Below are 14,154 nucleotides of genomic sequence, written 5' to 3'. Positions count from 1 at the left end.
TAGGGTTCTAAATTGAATGAAGTCCCAGAAGCTGAGTGAATCAAGTGTTTTCAGAAAGAAGCAGGCCTCCAGCGTGTAGCTGATGGGATGGGTGGGGAGAGCTGGGAGCTGACCCTGGGTATAGCAATGTGGAGGTCATCTGTGACTTTGACAGGAACTATGTTGGTGAAGTAATGAGGCTGAGAGCAGCTTGGAACGGATTCCAGAAGGAATGGGAGGAGTTGGACAGGAGGCAGGCTCTAAGGCTACTCTCTAGAGGAGTTTTACTCTTAAAAGGAAGAGAAATGGGGTGGTAGCTGGAAGAGGATATGGGACCAGGAACGTTTTACAATTTTATCAAGTGGGAGAGATTCTGACAGCACATTTGTGTGCTGGGAATGACTCAACAGAGAATAACAGCTCAGCGATGCAAGAGTAAGTATACGATTTGGAGCATTATCTTGGAGGAGGTGAGAGGGACTGGGCCCCATTGCACAGCGGCAGAGACAGGAAGCATTCAGTTATGACCACAGGGGTGAGGCAGGGTTGTGGGCGCAGAGGGCCCTGTGCTGGGCGAGGCCCAGACGTCCACTCATTGTTGCTCAGGTGGACTCTGGCTGGCAGTTGATGTATTTGACAGACTGAGGTGCCATTTGCGGGCCTCTGTCCCACGTGCACATGTGCTGTCTGTGAAAGTCCACCTCTCTGCCCCTCCTCTCATCGGCACACGAGTCCAGGGGCTGTTCCCTGGCCTGGGCTCATTCTCAGCAATTTGTTTAAGGAAATACTACCCTTTTGTCCATTTTGCAGTTTAAAAGACTTGGGCTCACACAGGATCCAGCAACCCCACCTCTGGGCATCTATCCAGACAGATAAAACTATAATTTGAGAAGATGCATGCACCCCTATTTTACAGCAGCAGTATTTATGATCGTCAAGACATGGAAGCAACCCAACTGCTCCTCAACAGATGAATGGATAAAGAACACGTGGTACATAAATACAGTGAAATATTATTCAGCTATAAAAAGGAAAGAAATAATACCATTTGCAGCAACATGGATGGGTTTAGAGATTACATACTGAGGGAAGTATGTCAGACAGAGAAAAGACAAGTACCATATGATATCTCTTATATGTGGAATCTAAAGTATGACACAGAGGAGCCAATCTATGAAGCAGAAACAGACTTAGAGAAATAGAGAGCAGACTTGTAGAGAGCAGACTTGTGGTTGCCAAGGGGAAGCATGGATGGGGGAAGGAAGGACTGGGAGTACGGAAATAACAGATGCAAACTATTATATATAGAATGGATAAACAACAAGGTCCTACCGTATAGCACAGGAAACTATATTCAATATCCTGTTATAAACCATAATGGAAAAAGAAAAGACTTGCGTTCAGACCAATTTAGTTACTGACATAAGGTCATCTGTGAGTAAATTGTAGAGCAGAGAACTGCCCCAGACACTTTGACTGTTTCTGGATTCTTCCACATCATCATCAGAGGAGGCTGGAGGAGATAGAGAATGGAGATTTTACTTCCAAAGATTCAGATTCCACATCTTTCTCCTGCTCTTGTCTGCACTGGGGCCCACCCCAGGGGTGATTGTGTAAGTTCAAATCCATGCAGACCACGGAGGTGTTTCTTAACCATGTGGAGGGGGCGCCAGTATTTGCAGAAGATGGGGATACATGCCCAGATGCTGAGTGGAGTCTCAGAGCACTCTGGAGGCTCCCGCTCTCTCCATAGCCTCTGAGAGACTGAGCTTGGGCGGCACCTCCCTGCCTGCTCAGCCTTCCACCACTTTTTGGTAGATGCTTCACTTTTTCCTTTTGCGTTTTAGATCTGGGGAGAAGCAGGTTTTTAATGCTCATTCAAATGCCCCTAGAAGGAGAGCGGATTTTTTTACTTGGAAAGAACCATTCCAGGACCTCTGATGTAACCCTCTTCTTATGCCCCCTGCTTTATTCAGCTTCTGTGTTGGCACGGCAAGCACTACCAAACATCTACTTCTAGACCTTTCTATCTCAACTCAGGAAAACACACACACACCCACATTTGTTTGGTTCTCTTCTGGAAGAAGCTCTCAGAGACAAGGTATGAGGATTTGGCCTTAAAACAACTCTCCTGCTCTTCCAAGGACTGCTGTTGCAATCATTTTGGGGGGCCCAGGAGGTAGGACTTTGGCGTGCTCCTGGAATTACCTGATATATGATGCATTCTCCTCAAAATAGGGTTTCTCTGATGGCTCAATTGGTAAAGAACCCGCCTGCCAATTCAGGAGGAGCAAAAGACGCGGGTTTGATCCCTGGGTCAGGAAGTTCCCCTGGAGAAGGAAATGGCAACCCACTCCAGCATTCTTGCCTAGAAAATTCCATGGACAGAGGAGTCTGGCAGGCTACAGTCCATGGGGGTCACAAAGAGTCAGACATGACTAAGCAGTATCCACAGGGATGCACTCCTCAAAATTTGCTACTTTGTATCAGATGAACTGTACATTCCAAGCAGCAGGTGTTTTCTATTACACATATTAATACACACATGTGTTCAGTCTCTGTAAACAATGGTGTCATGTCATGGCTAATCTGTTCAAACTCCTAATTGTAATGAGGTGTTATTAACAAGGTTCAGAGCTATAGATGAATGAAAAGGGCATTACAGGTACTGGAATAAGACACATGTAATAAGGAGTGTATTTAGATGACACTGGAAAAGTCCTTAAAAAGGAAAGTTTAGGTTAATAAGTGTTTAGAAAAAAATGGTAAATTGTAGAGTGTTTGTGTATATGTGTGTATATATATGCCTATATGATTATATATGTAAATAAGATATTTTGGCTCAGCTGGTAAGGAATCCTCCTGCAATGCCAGAGACCTGAATTCAATCCCTGGGTTGGGAAGATCCTCTGGAGAAGTGAATGGCTACCCACTCCAGTATTCTGGCCTAGAGAATTCCATGGACTCTATAGTCCATGGGGTCACAAAGAGTCGGACCAACTGAGCAACTTTCACTCACTCCTTCTGTGGTTCAGAAGCATACCCCAGGAAAACGTGTCAGAATGAACGATGTTTAGTCCTCTGCCCTCACAGAAGGTTCTGCGTGGGTGCTCACTTTGCTTGGCTGCTCATTGCCCCAAAGGTGCCCTTCTTTGTGGAGAAGCTCGGGCATGGGTACGGGGAGAATCCATCATTTTGGAGGAATGAGATGATGGCTTTGCTAAGAGTTCCATATATGTTGATCGTTTGGTGGGGGTGGGGGTGGAGGCGGAGGACGAGGCAAAAGCTGGAATTAGTCATATGAATGATGTGCTTGTTTGGATCCTGGGCCACTGCTGCCCAGATCAGTGCCAGCAAGCCCTGCAGACGGCTTCAACACCAATGTTCTGTTTCCGTCCCACTTGTATAAAATTCCATGCCAAGTTACAAACCACAGTCCTCCCTTTCTTGGTTTTTCATGCAAAAAATATTTTAGAAGAAATTTAAATGTCAAACCTTCAAGAACTTTGAACAGAGGAAACTTTAGCTCACTCACTTTAAGCATGGCTAAAGAAAGTTTTTTTTTTTTTTCTTTTTTAAGTCTGATGAAAGTACTAACATTTCAGTGGTGTCTGTTTTTCACTGAATTTATGTTCCGGAGAGAAACAAAATCACTATGTTGGAAGAATAATATTAAAGAAGAAGCAGTGAGGAAAGCATAAATATCAACAGCAGCACTTTCATGCCCAGGAGAGGCCCCGAGACCCCGTGTGTGAAGGGCATTGCGAGGCTGCTTTATGCACTATGTCAATAAACCCCACACCGTTTAAAATATTCAACATTGACCTAAGTAGGCACGGACAGAAAATGCCTCTCCAGGCAGACATTGATGAATATACACATAGAACATGTTGCAGGAAGAACTTGATGCTTCCCTCCACCCCAAACATTTTATTAGGCACAAATTTCAGATTAAATACCGATTTGGACGTCAGTCTGAGCAATAGAAAACATGTTTCAAAATCAGTTTTGGACGGCAGAGAAAAACCTTCTAAAGGAGTTCTAAGAGGTTTGTTCTTCATTTAAAGATGTTTATTGATAATGGAAGGAAAGAAGTTACAGGATGTATCTCTAGCTTCAAAAAGTTGACATTGTAGGAGTGATGAGGCAAGTCTGGACATCAAGGAATTTAAGAGAACTTTTACATGCTATGTGAGAAAGGAAAAAAGTCACAGGGAGGAAAGAGAAGGTCAGAGTTTGGATTTCAGAATTACAGACTAAAAGTGAGTGTCCACACAATCTGGAAGAGTCTTGAGGTAGAAACAATGGAAACGAACTCATCACTATGCATTATCGTAACCAGTGTTTCCTACATTATGAAATATGTCCCACTGGACTCCTTTGAGAAGCTGATGAAAGTTACGGGCTTGGAAATAGCTATCTACCCTCAAACTCTTACACACAGTGTCAGGGATTTGGAGTCTGAGTCCATGGGCTTTTGAGTTTAAATTGAATCTAATTATATTTACCATGGTTAGTGTCTTATAACTACATACTGTCTTCTCTACTGGAACATAAGCATTTCTAGGACATCATTATGTTTTATCTATTATTCAAATCCCTTTCTGGTTAACATTGAATAGTGTATTTGTTGCTGTTTAGTTGCTAAGTTGTGTCTGACTCTTCAAGATCCCATGGACTATAGCCCACTAGGTTCCTCTGTCTGTGAGATTTCTCAGGCAACCATACTAGAGTGGGTTGCCATTTCCTTCTCCAGTGTATCTTCCTGACCCAGGGATTGAACCTGCATCTCCTGCATTGGCAGGCAGATTCTTTACCGTTGAGCCATGAAGAAAGCCAGAATTGTTGTACAGAAAGCACTAAAATGTGAACTGTCTATGGCCTATCTCAATGTATAGGTGTTAGGTTAATATGGCATTTTCCAAGTGTCAGTCATTAGAGTAAATTCCTCTGTAATTTTTGCTGTAGATGTTTAGTCCCTGAATTATTATTTATTATCTATAGCAGCACAAAAATGATTTTTGGTGATAGAGCCCTACATAATATTGCATTTTAAAATGAGCAACTTATTTTCACTATGTTTTCTTTCAACCTGGCTTATACCAAGCAGAGAGTTCCAGTTTACTTCTGGTGTATCTTTAATACCTCTCTGACATTTGGAGATCTTTTTGGGGAACTAATACAAAGGCTTCTGTAGGCTGCAGTATCTGGTAGAAGTGAGTAATATTGTTTTGTATCTCTTTCATCATGTTTAGTCTTATGAGAAGAAACTAATTTTCTATTTATAAAAGTGACAAAATTTTCTTTTAACAAAAAAGTTTTCAAAAAAGAATTGATTTAAAGAAAAGTGGTGTATCTGTTATTTATTGCTGTGTTAACAAACTATTCCAAAACACAGTGGCTTAAAAAGCAATGACTTATTAGGACTGTGAATTGACTGGGCTCAGCTGGGCAGTTCTTTTTCACTTGCTGTCTCCTGAGATCATTCCTTGAGAGTTCAACTGGGAGTAGGAGGTCTAAGACGGCTTCACACATGAGTCTGGTAGCCCACCTAGAGTGACTGCAGTTGGCTCAGCTGCCTTCTGTGTGGTCTCTCATCATTCTGTAGTCTGGCTGGGCTTTCTTATACTGTGCCTGGATCCCAAGACAGTGGGGGAAAAAAAGCTGCAAAATCTCTTAAAGTCTAGCTCTAGAAGTCACACTGCATTCCTCCTGCTCCATTTTATAGGTTTAAGCAAGCGACAGGACAAGTCTAGGTTCAAAGGGAGGAGAAATAGATTTGCATATTTGAGGGGAGGTTAGTGGCACTTGTGTTCAGGGGTGGAAGGAATCTTTGGCAATCATTTTGTAAACAATCTACCCCAAAAGGTGAGTAAGTAAACAATAGGACAGGTTGTAGCAGAGATGCCAAAAATTGTGAAGGTGTTACTTACATGACTGGTATTTAGTGTCTGACACTGTGTTAACCTTACACCTAAATAGCACTGTAGACAGTCTGTAGACAGACAGTTTTTAGTAGCTAGTACATACTAAGCACAGTGCTACCCACAACAAGATTAAAGAAAAAAGATAAAACATACAAACTTGCCCTAGAACTGCTTACATTCTAGTGAGGGAGACAGGTGTGTCCCCCATAAATAAAAATAATCAGGGTGCATATTGTAGTAAAATACAGAGTCCTGATATTTTATATCAGTGTGAGACCATATGGATGTTCTTGGACTCATGACTTTGATCAAACTCTGGAGAAGATGTGAGACCCTAAAAGGACCTAAAAAGCACTGAGTGAATCAATAGACACAGTGGTGTGATGCCCCAAGATGACAGCCGCTCACTGTACTGGGAAGGAACAGGCTTCACATCAGCAGTAACTCCTACACGTGGGGAGGAGGGATGATTGAGGAAGGAGAATTGGCGCAGTTGGGAACCAATCAGATGCAGCAAGGGGGTCGTGGCAGTGAGATGTGCGGAGGGGAAGAAGGAGGAGAATGTGCAAGAAGACAGGAATGTGGGAGCTGGAGAAAGGAGGAGAGGGCTAATTCCCGGAAGACTGAATACTCCAGCTGGGGAGGATGGTAGAAAGAAGAAAGAGGAGGTTTTCTGGGAACATCTCTCCTGGATTCAGTTTTTTTCCAAGTTGTAATCGAACTGCCCACATGATAAAAACTAACCAACAATAGGAAATGCAATAGGAAATCACTACCTTGTGCCAGGCTCCTTGATAGGAATTGGGCATGAAGCAGTGAATATCCTGAGAGAGGTGTTTCCTGTGTTCCCATGGAGCTTACATTCTGGTGGGGTTGAGGGGAGGGGGAAGATGGGGAAGGAGGCAATTCATATGTAAGAGAGTTCAAGTAAATTTTGCATGCGTGCGTCCATGCCCAGTCATTTCAGTTATGACTGACTGTTTGCGACCCTTTGGACTGTAGCCTGCCAGGCTCCTCTGTCCATGGGATTCTCCAGGCAAGAATACTGGGATGAGTTGCCATGCCCTCCTCCAGGGATCTTCCCAACCCAGTGATTGAACCCATGTCTCTGAAGTCTCCTATATTGGCAGGCAGATTCTTTACCACTAGCTCCACCTGGGAAGCTCCCAAATAGATTTTACCTAATATTAACCGCCAACAATAAAATAAATCTACTTAATGGAATAGAGTGTTGGGGCAGTTGCTTTATGTAGGGTAGTGTGGTAGTGAAGGCAAATTTAGAAAATACAACTGAAAGCTAGAAAGGAGGACTACACTGTTGTAGCTGAAAAAGGTAGGAAAAAAATTGTCCTAGCAGGAGATTAACCCTTGCAGTGTAACCTTGCCTTACGCAGAGAGCAGATCACTGTCAGGGACCTTCCCTCCCTGCCTCCACCCATAGAAGTCTGAATCTTCCCTGTCTCACAGCAGAATCATGTGGAGTAGATCATGAGACTGAGAACACACTTGAATGGCCAGGAGACCAGAGACGGGAACTTCCAGAAAGACAGGAACGGAAGGAGAGAGAGAGAGGATGTATGGAAGATTGGCAAGAGGGAGTTACTCACAGACCACCAGTGGTGTGGCCAGACGGGGCTCCGATAAAAGAGACTGAGATCTGCTCCCAGAGTTAGTACTAGGAACGAGTTAGCTAGGCTAGAGTCGTCACCCTCAACTCCTCATCATACTTGGAATGTTGTACGCGATGGGTTACAACACCTGTACAGTCTTCTGCCTTTTGGGGGTGCTGATCTGAGTCAGTGGTAGGACCTGAACCTCCCTAACCATACACAGAGAGAGTTGTCTGGACCTTTCTGGGGGGAATGATGGGCTAAGAACAGAGTTGCCTCTGGATCAATCTACCACCAGTGACACTTTGACTTCTGATTATTCTATTCCATCTACACTAAGGTACAGTTAATTTTTGAGAAAATTATATTTTTTAGCCACCCATTTCTGAATACATCTCCCCCCACACCATGAAGAATGGTACAATGTTAAGTAAATCAGTCTCTGGCAGTGATTCTCACCACATCTACCTTGGCTGGTGACAGGATGTCCCTCTAGATTTAAGATGAACAAGGATAAATTAGTTCATGGCATGTGTTGAAATGATAGGATCCTGTAAAAGAAAACGTTCAATGATTGGAATGTATCATTATTTTATTTTATATATTATTTTATATTTATATATTATTTATATATTAATTTATATTATTTTATATATTATTTATTTTAGAGCTTATAAAGATTTCAAACATTGAATTGGCAAAAATAAATAAAATAAATGATTGGATCTATTATTTTTTTTCAAACCTTAGTTAAAATATAATTTAAAAACCACAGCCTTTGAGTACTGCTAGATACTGTGGGTAGAAGAAGCAGCAGTGATCTGGTTTCTACTTGCCACAGGTCCAGACCTCATTCTGAGAGAAGAGGTTTGGGTTTGGGAACAATTTTAGACTATTACTTTTCTGCCATTTGCTGCTATCACCCTGATTCAATCTATTCACTGGGGTGTTATTCAAAACACAGACTCTGAATCATGATGTGAACGTGTGGAATCAAATCACTGACATGTTTATGATTCCCTCGTCCCATTTGATAGTTATTAATATCGTAGAGGTGGCGAGGACACATTCAATACACAGTGCCTCCTGTCAAGAGAAAATGAAAACCTTCCGGTAAAGTCCCCAGAGCACTGGCTTTGTCCTGAGAGTACAGACTCTTAAAGTGGGGATCTGAACTATTCACCCTAAGCCAAGTATAAGGGAGGGAACGATAACAGTGTTGGAATCCTTGAGTTGGTGACAGAGAAAGCTACTCTTACCATCACTACTACCAGCAGTAACAACAATACAAATGAGAGCTGTTACCTGGTTCGTACTCTGTGCTAGGGGCTAAGTGCCTTCCCTGTGTTAACCCATTTAGTCCTCACAATAGCATCGGATACCATTACTACCCTCCTCTTATAGGTGAGGAGACCGAGATCTGAGAGGTGGTGGAGCGGGGACAGGTGACGGTGCTGGCAGGTGAATGATACTGACAATTAAAGTGAAGAAGGTAAAATTTTTCTGTGAGGTGAAGAGAGTCACTTGGGAAAAGGCTGCTCCATCTTTGTAGCCACTGCTAACAGTGAGGTGAGAGAGTGGCATCCAGCTCCCTGTCCCTGGCCTTTGGGGATGGGGATGGGGGGTGAGGGAGGTTCCACTCCACTAGAATGAGAAGGATCAGGAGAAAGGTTGCGTGGGGCAGCTGCGGAGACTCTTCTCATGCACCACCATGCACCCAGAATCATAAAATGTTTGCGCTGGAAGGATAGTTGGGGTTACACGAACACCCCACATTTTACAGAGAGGTCTCTAAGGTACCACGTGGACTTAATGCTGGGTTGCCAGAGACACCTTTACTTTGATCCTAGGAAAGTCAGCATTCAGGGGCCAATTAATTGAGAAAACATCTGAAGCCCAGTTTATTTGCATCTTTCTTTCTTTAACGTCTACCGAAGTATAGTTGATTTACAATATTGTGTTAGTTTCAGAGGTACAGCAAAGTAATTCAGTTAAACATATGCATATATTCATCCTTTTTCAGATTCTTTACCCTTGTGGGTTATTACAGAATACTGAGTAGGCTTCCCTGTGCTCTGGTAGGACCTTGTTGGTTCTCTATCTTATATATATAGTGTGTGTATGTTAATCCCAAGCTCCTAATTTACCCTTACTTCCCAAGTTTCCCGTTTGGTAACCATAAATTTGTTTTCAAAATCTGTCTGTTTACATTTTGTCAGTAAGTTCATTTGTATTCATTTGAAAAATTAGCTTCCATATATGAGTGATATCATATAGTTGTGTATTTCTTTACCTTCTGTTCCTGACAGACAGGAATGACAAGGACAAAGGCTAGGATAAAGGGAAGGAGATCCTACCAGATTTTATGAAGAAACATGTGAAGTCTTCAGGTAAGACTTGTTTATAGTACTGTAGGGGGTGTGGATTTGTGTTTATGGGTATAGACATTCAGGAGCTATGAAGCTTAAATTCTTTTAATGTTCTTTGTAGGTGTCCTGGTGGATTCATTATTTTAGTTTTCATATTGATGCTCTTAGGAAAAGCCACATTTCCTCCCAGAAACTCCTGCTGGCCCCTCTTCAGGAGGGCTGCTGGGCTGGGCATTCTTTCATGCTGCTTATTTTGGACATGGAGTCCTCACTGTTACCTGGACTCTTTGGATGTGGACTGAGGGATGTCAGTTAGGCAAGTTGGAGAGAAAGCACTTTCCATTGCTTCTGTATTTTGCCCCAGCTTCTTGTTAGTGTGTCTTTTCTACCTCCTAATTATGCCTCTGGGTCCTTTCTGGGAAGGGTGACATTTTTCTCTCGACAGGCAGTATTATAGTCTAGAACTATCCTTGTCACTCTTTATTGCTTTTAATAACTGCAGAATCTCTCACAAGTTGTCTAGAGTTTCATAAACATATGTTGATGGCCCTATTTTGTCAGCCTTCAAATGGTCAAGGTCACAGACAATGTACCAGAGAAAGGAAGACAGTGAGCACACTATTATAAATAGATGTGTAGCTTGAAGATACACTTTCAGACATGGGGATATTAGCTGGCAATAGGAAGGAAGTGATGACATGCAGTACTAATTCTATTTCACTTAGGGAATTCTCCATGTGTGTGCTAAATGCTTGCTGCATTTAATCTGATGGGCATCTTGGCATGTCAGAGGTTTAAACGTTTATCGTGGTTATTTCATGACAGTCAAAAGTGAATTAAAAGATAAGAATGGAGCTAAAGTACAGCTTGGATAGCTGAAAGTTGGCATAGGATAATTTTAATTTAGGAAAGCTAAGTGGAACACATAAGGACAATATACCTTGCATTCTGTCATTCTGAACTCTTAGAAAACATAAGCTCTGGGGGACCCTTTTAGGTAGAATTGAAATACTAGTACTGAATTTCATTTCCTTGCCTCTTGATAATCTAATTCATACTCAAAAAGTATATATGTATATATATTTTGTACTTGAAAAGGTTGGAGTATTAATAGCCTTTAGGGATAGAAATATTTTTCTTTGACATTTCAAAACTAGGAAAGTGATAGTTTGTTAAAGGTTAGTTGCAATGTGGAAGTAGAAACCATATAAATAAAACTTTTTTATTCTGTTAACGAAAATCTATTCATCTATTTGCATTTTGTTTATCTTATTTCCTGGTTGTTCATTGCTAGTTTACAGAAATACAACTGATTTTAGTGTTTTGATCTTGTTGTATCCTGCAAGCTTACTGAACTGATTTATTAGCTCTAAAAGTTTTTATTTCTGTTTTTTTCTTAATTTTTATTTTACGTTTAACAGGTATATTTCAACAATGAAACATCTAAAAGGTCTATCAATTTTGTTTTCTGGTGCTCAAAATTGTCCCCAAGGCCTTGGTTTAGACTTGTGGGTGTATGGGCTCATGATTTGTGCCTAATGGACCTCAGAGCTCCCAGCATCTGGAGAGAGGGGAAAGCAACAAAACAAAAGTATCACCACAGAAGGCAATAGCACCAAAAATAATGACAATAGTGTTCACTGGTAGGCATACACACCAATGTTAACCCTTTCAGTATCCTGTTTAGGCAGGTATTATAACCATAGACTTCCCTGGTGGCTCAGATGGTAAAAAATCTGCCTCCAGTGCAGGAGACCCAGGTTTGATCCCTGGGTCAGAAATATCCCCTGGAGAAGGGCATGGCAACCCACTCCAGTATTCTTGCTTGGAGAATCCCATGGATAGAGGAGCCTGGCGGGCTGCAGTCCATGGAGTTGCAAAGAGTCAGACACGAACGAGTGACTAACACTTCCACTTATAACCATAGGAAGGAGGTTAGCCCTTGGATAAGTTAACTAACTCTTCTCAAAAATGCAATTTTTCATCGCTAAAGGAAGAAGTATTATTACTTCTAACAGTAATTAATACTGCCCTGAGTTTTTCCCCCTGAAGATTAAATGAACAATAATGTGAAAGTACTTAGCACAGGGCCTCTTTTATGGTTGCTAGTTATCATCATCATCATCAGTGTTCCATTTTTCAGATGAAGAAGTGACAGACTCAGAGACTCAGGAAGCTGGGAAATGGAAGGCGGGAATTCAACAGGGAGGCACCTGACTCTGGACCTCTTTCTGATTGACGGCCCACCACCATATTGCATTAGGAAAGACGAGGTTAGGTTAGAGAGAGGAAGTCATGGTACTGAGGCTTACCTTTTGACTGGGAATCTAACTCTCATTTTGGGAAGAGGTGACAGGGACATGGGAGAAAGCAGTTATTTATAGTCGGGGCCTCAGAGACCTCAGATGGCTGCCTCTAACTGGCACTCTTTTTTCTGCTGGGTTCCTGCCTTCTCCCAATGGTGTTGCCCTTTCCATGGATCAGGGTTGCCCAACTCTAGATAAATGTTTCTTTAGTTCATTAACCCAGTTCCCCTTTCTCTGAACTCGCTTCATTCCCTGGATAACTAAAAGAAGGGAAAGGGGATCACCTACCAGTCAGATATTTCTCCCTTCTTATGACCTCGGAGACCCTAGACAATTTATGCAGCTTTAAGTGTAGCATCTTTTGGGAAAGGCACAACAGTGCTCTTCTTAAAATTACCTTCCTGGAACTCTCAGGACCAATAGCTATGCCAAATTGAGTCTGAATGAAGGTGTTATTGATGAGATTTGTAATATTCTTAAAGTTCTTTCAATAGTCCTCACTTCGATATGGCTTAGATTGTCCAAAAGTCATAATTACCAGTGGTATATGGAAAGTAGTTGAGATTAGAAAAATCCTCGTGCTATCTCCAACCCAGGACAAGGATACTGAGCCACTGAGATCATCAGATACATGCTGGTATGTGTTGCTCTTCCTGACTAAGAGGTGGAAACATAACCTTATAAGAAGTTCCTCTGGTCTTCTATTTAGTTCCTTTTGTGCTAAAGAATTGGAGAAGGCAATGGCGACCCACTCCAGTGCTCTTGCCTGGAAAATCCCATGGACGGAGGAGCCTGGTAGGCTACAGCCCATGGGGTCGCTATGAGTCGGACACGACTGAGTGACTTCACTTTCACTTTTCACTTTCATGCATTGGAGAAGGAAATGACAACCCACTCCAGTGTTTTTGCCTGGAGAATCCCAGGGATAGGGGAACCTGGTGGGTTGCCATCTCAGGGGTTGCACAGAGTCGGACACGACTGAAGTGACTTAGCAGCAGTAGCAGTGCTAAAGAATAAGCATTTTTCTTGTGCAACACCCCACCCCTTGCAAAAATTTGGGAGGAGAGATGCTTTTTGAGGTTGAGGATTTTTTGTGTGTGGCATCCAATAAATCTTTATTTTGTACTCTTATTTATTTAAGTGTTTGTAGAAAAAAAATTTCTATGGTATAATCTCCTGGTGGGGATTGGCGAACTCATTGGAATTTAATCACTTGTCCTCGGTGATTCTCCCTTGCCCTAGATTTAGTTGTTGTCGGGCTTGCTTTCCTCTGTTGGAGCAGAGGCTTCTTGCAGGCAGGATGAGGCTTCCTCCTCTTTGCTTGTACCTGGAACAGAGCACTACCCAGTAAGCATCAGAGTATGTAGAGCTAGTGGATCTCTGCAGACTAATTTGGGCTCAACCTTCTTGCTGACAAAGGAGTGAAAAGGAGAAGGGAACTCATAGCCTTGGTTCGACAAGACAGAAATAGTTTCAGCAAGTCAGGCTCTTCGGCTTTGGCAGTCATTAATTGACACTGGCACAGAATGTGGAGAGGGTCAAAAGGGAGGGGGAAAAAAAAGGGAGAGGGCAGAAAGATGAAGAAGGACCTGATGGTGAGAAAAAGAATAGGATAGGGAACATATTATTTCACCTGGTTCCTAATTCCTGTCTTGGGCCAGTGTGCTCTGCCTTTACTCTGCCTGCAAACATTTCCATTTCTTTGTTTATTTTTAAAGCTTAATCAAGAGTGAGAGAGAAAGTGAAAGTGAAGCTGCTCAGTCATGTCCAACTCTTTGTGATCCCATGGACTGTAGTCTACCAGGCTTCTCCGTCCATGGGATTTTCCAGGCAAGAATACTGGAGTGGGTTGCCATTTCCTTCTCCAGGGGATCTTCCCCACCCAGGGATTGAACCTGGGTCTCCCGCATTGCAGGCAGATGCTTTATTGTCTGAGCCACCAGGGAAGATTAGATTCCAAATC

At 42.4% G+C, this 14,154-nt stretch overlaps 1 long non-coding RNA gene across 1 annotated transcript in view; it reads left to right on the top strand.

The window, feature by feature from the left end:
• Window positions 1-277: 277 nt before the first annotated feature.
• The window catches only part of LOC133046504 (uncharacterized), a 62,171-nt gene continuing 48,294 nt past the window's right edge, over window positions 278-14,154 (top strand). Inside the window, exons 1-2 of the long non-coding RNA XR_009690520.1 lie at window positions 278-414; window positions 9,826-9,906. This is a non-coding gene — a long non-coding RNA (uncharacterized LOC133046504). The remainder of the gene's footprint in view (window positions 415-9,825; window positions 9,907-14,154) is intronic.

This window comes from Dama dama, chromosome 3 (assembly GCF_033118175.1).
Source record: "Dama dama isolate Ldn47 chromosome 3, ASM3311817v1, whole genome shotgun sequence".
Classification (NCBI taxonomy): Eukaryota; Metazoa; Chordata; class Mammalia; order Artiodactyla; family Cervidae; genus Dama; species Dama dama.
This window is presented reverse-complemented; position numbering and strand designations above follow the sequence as displayed.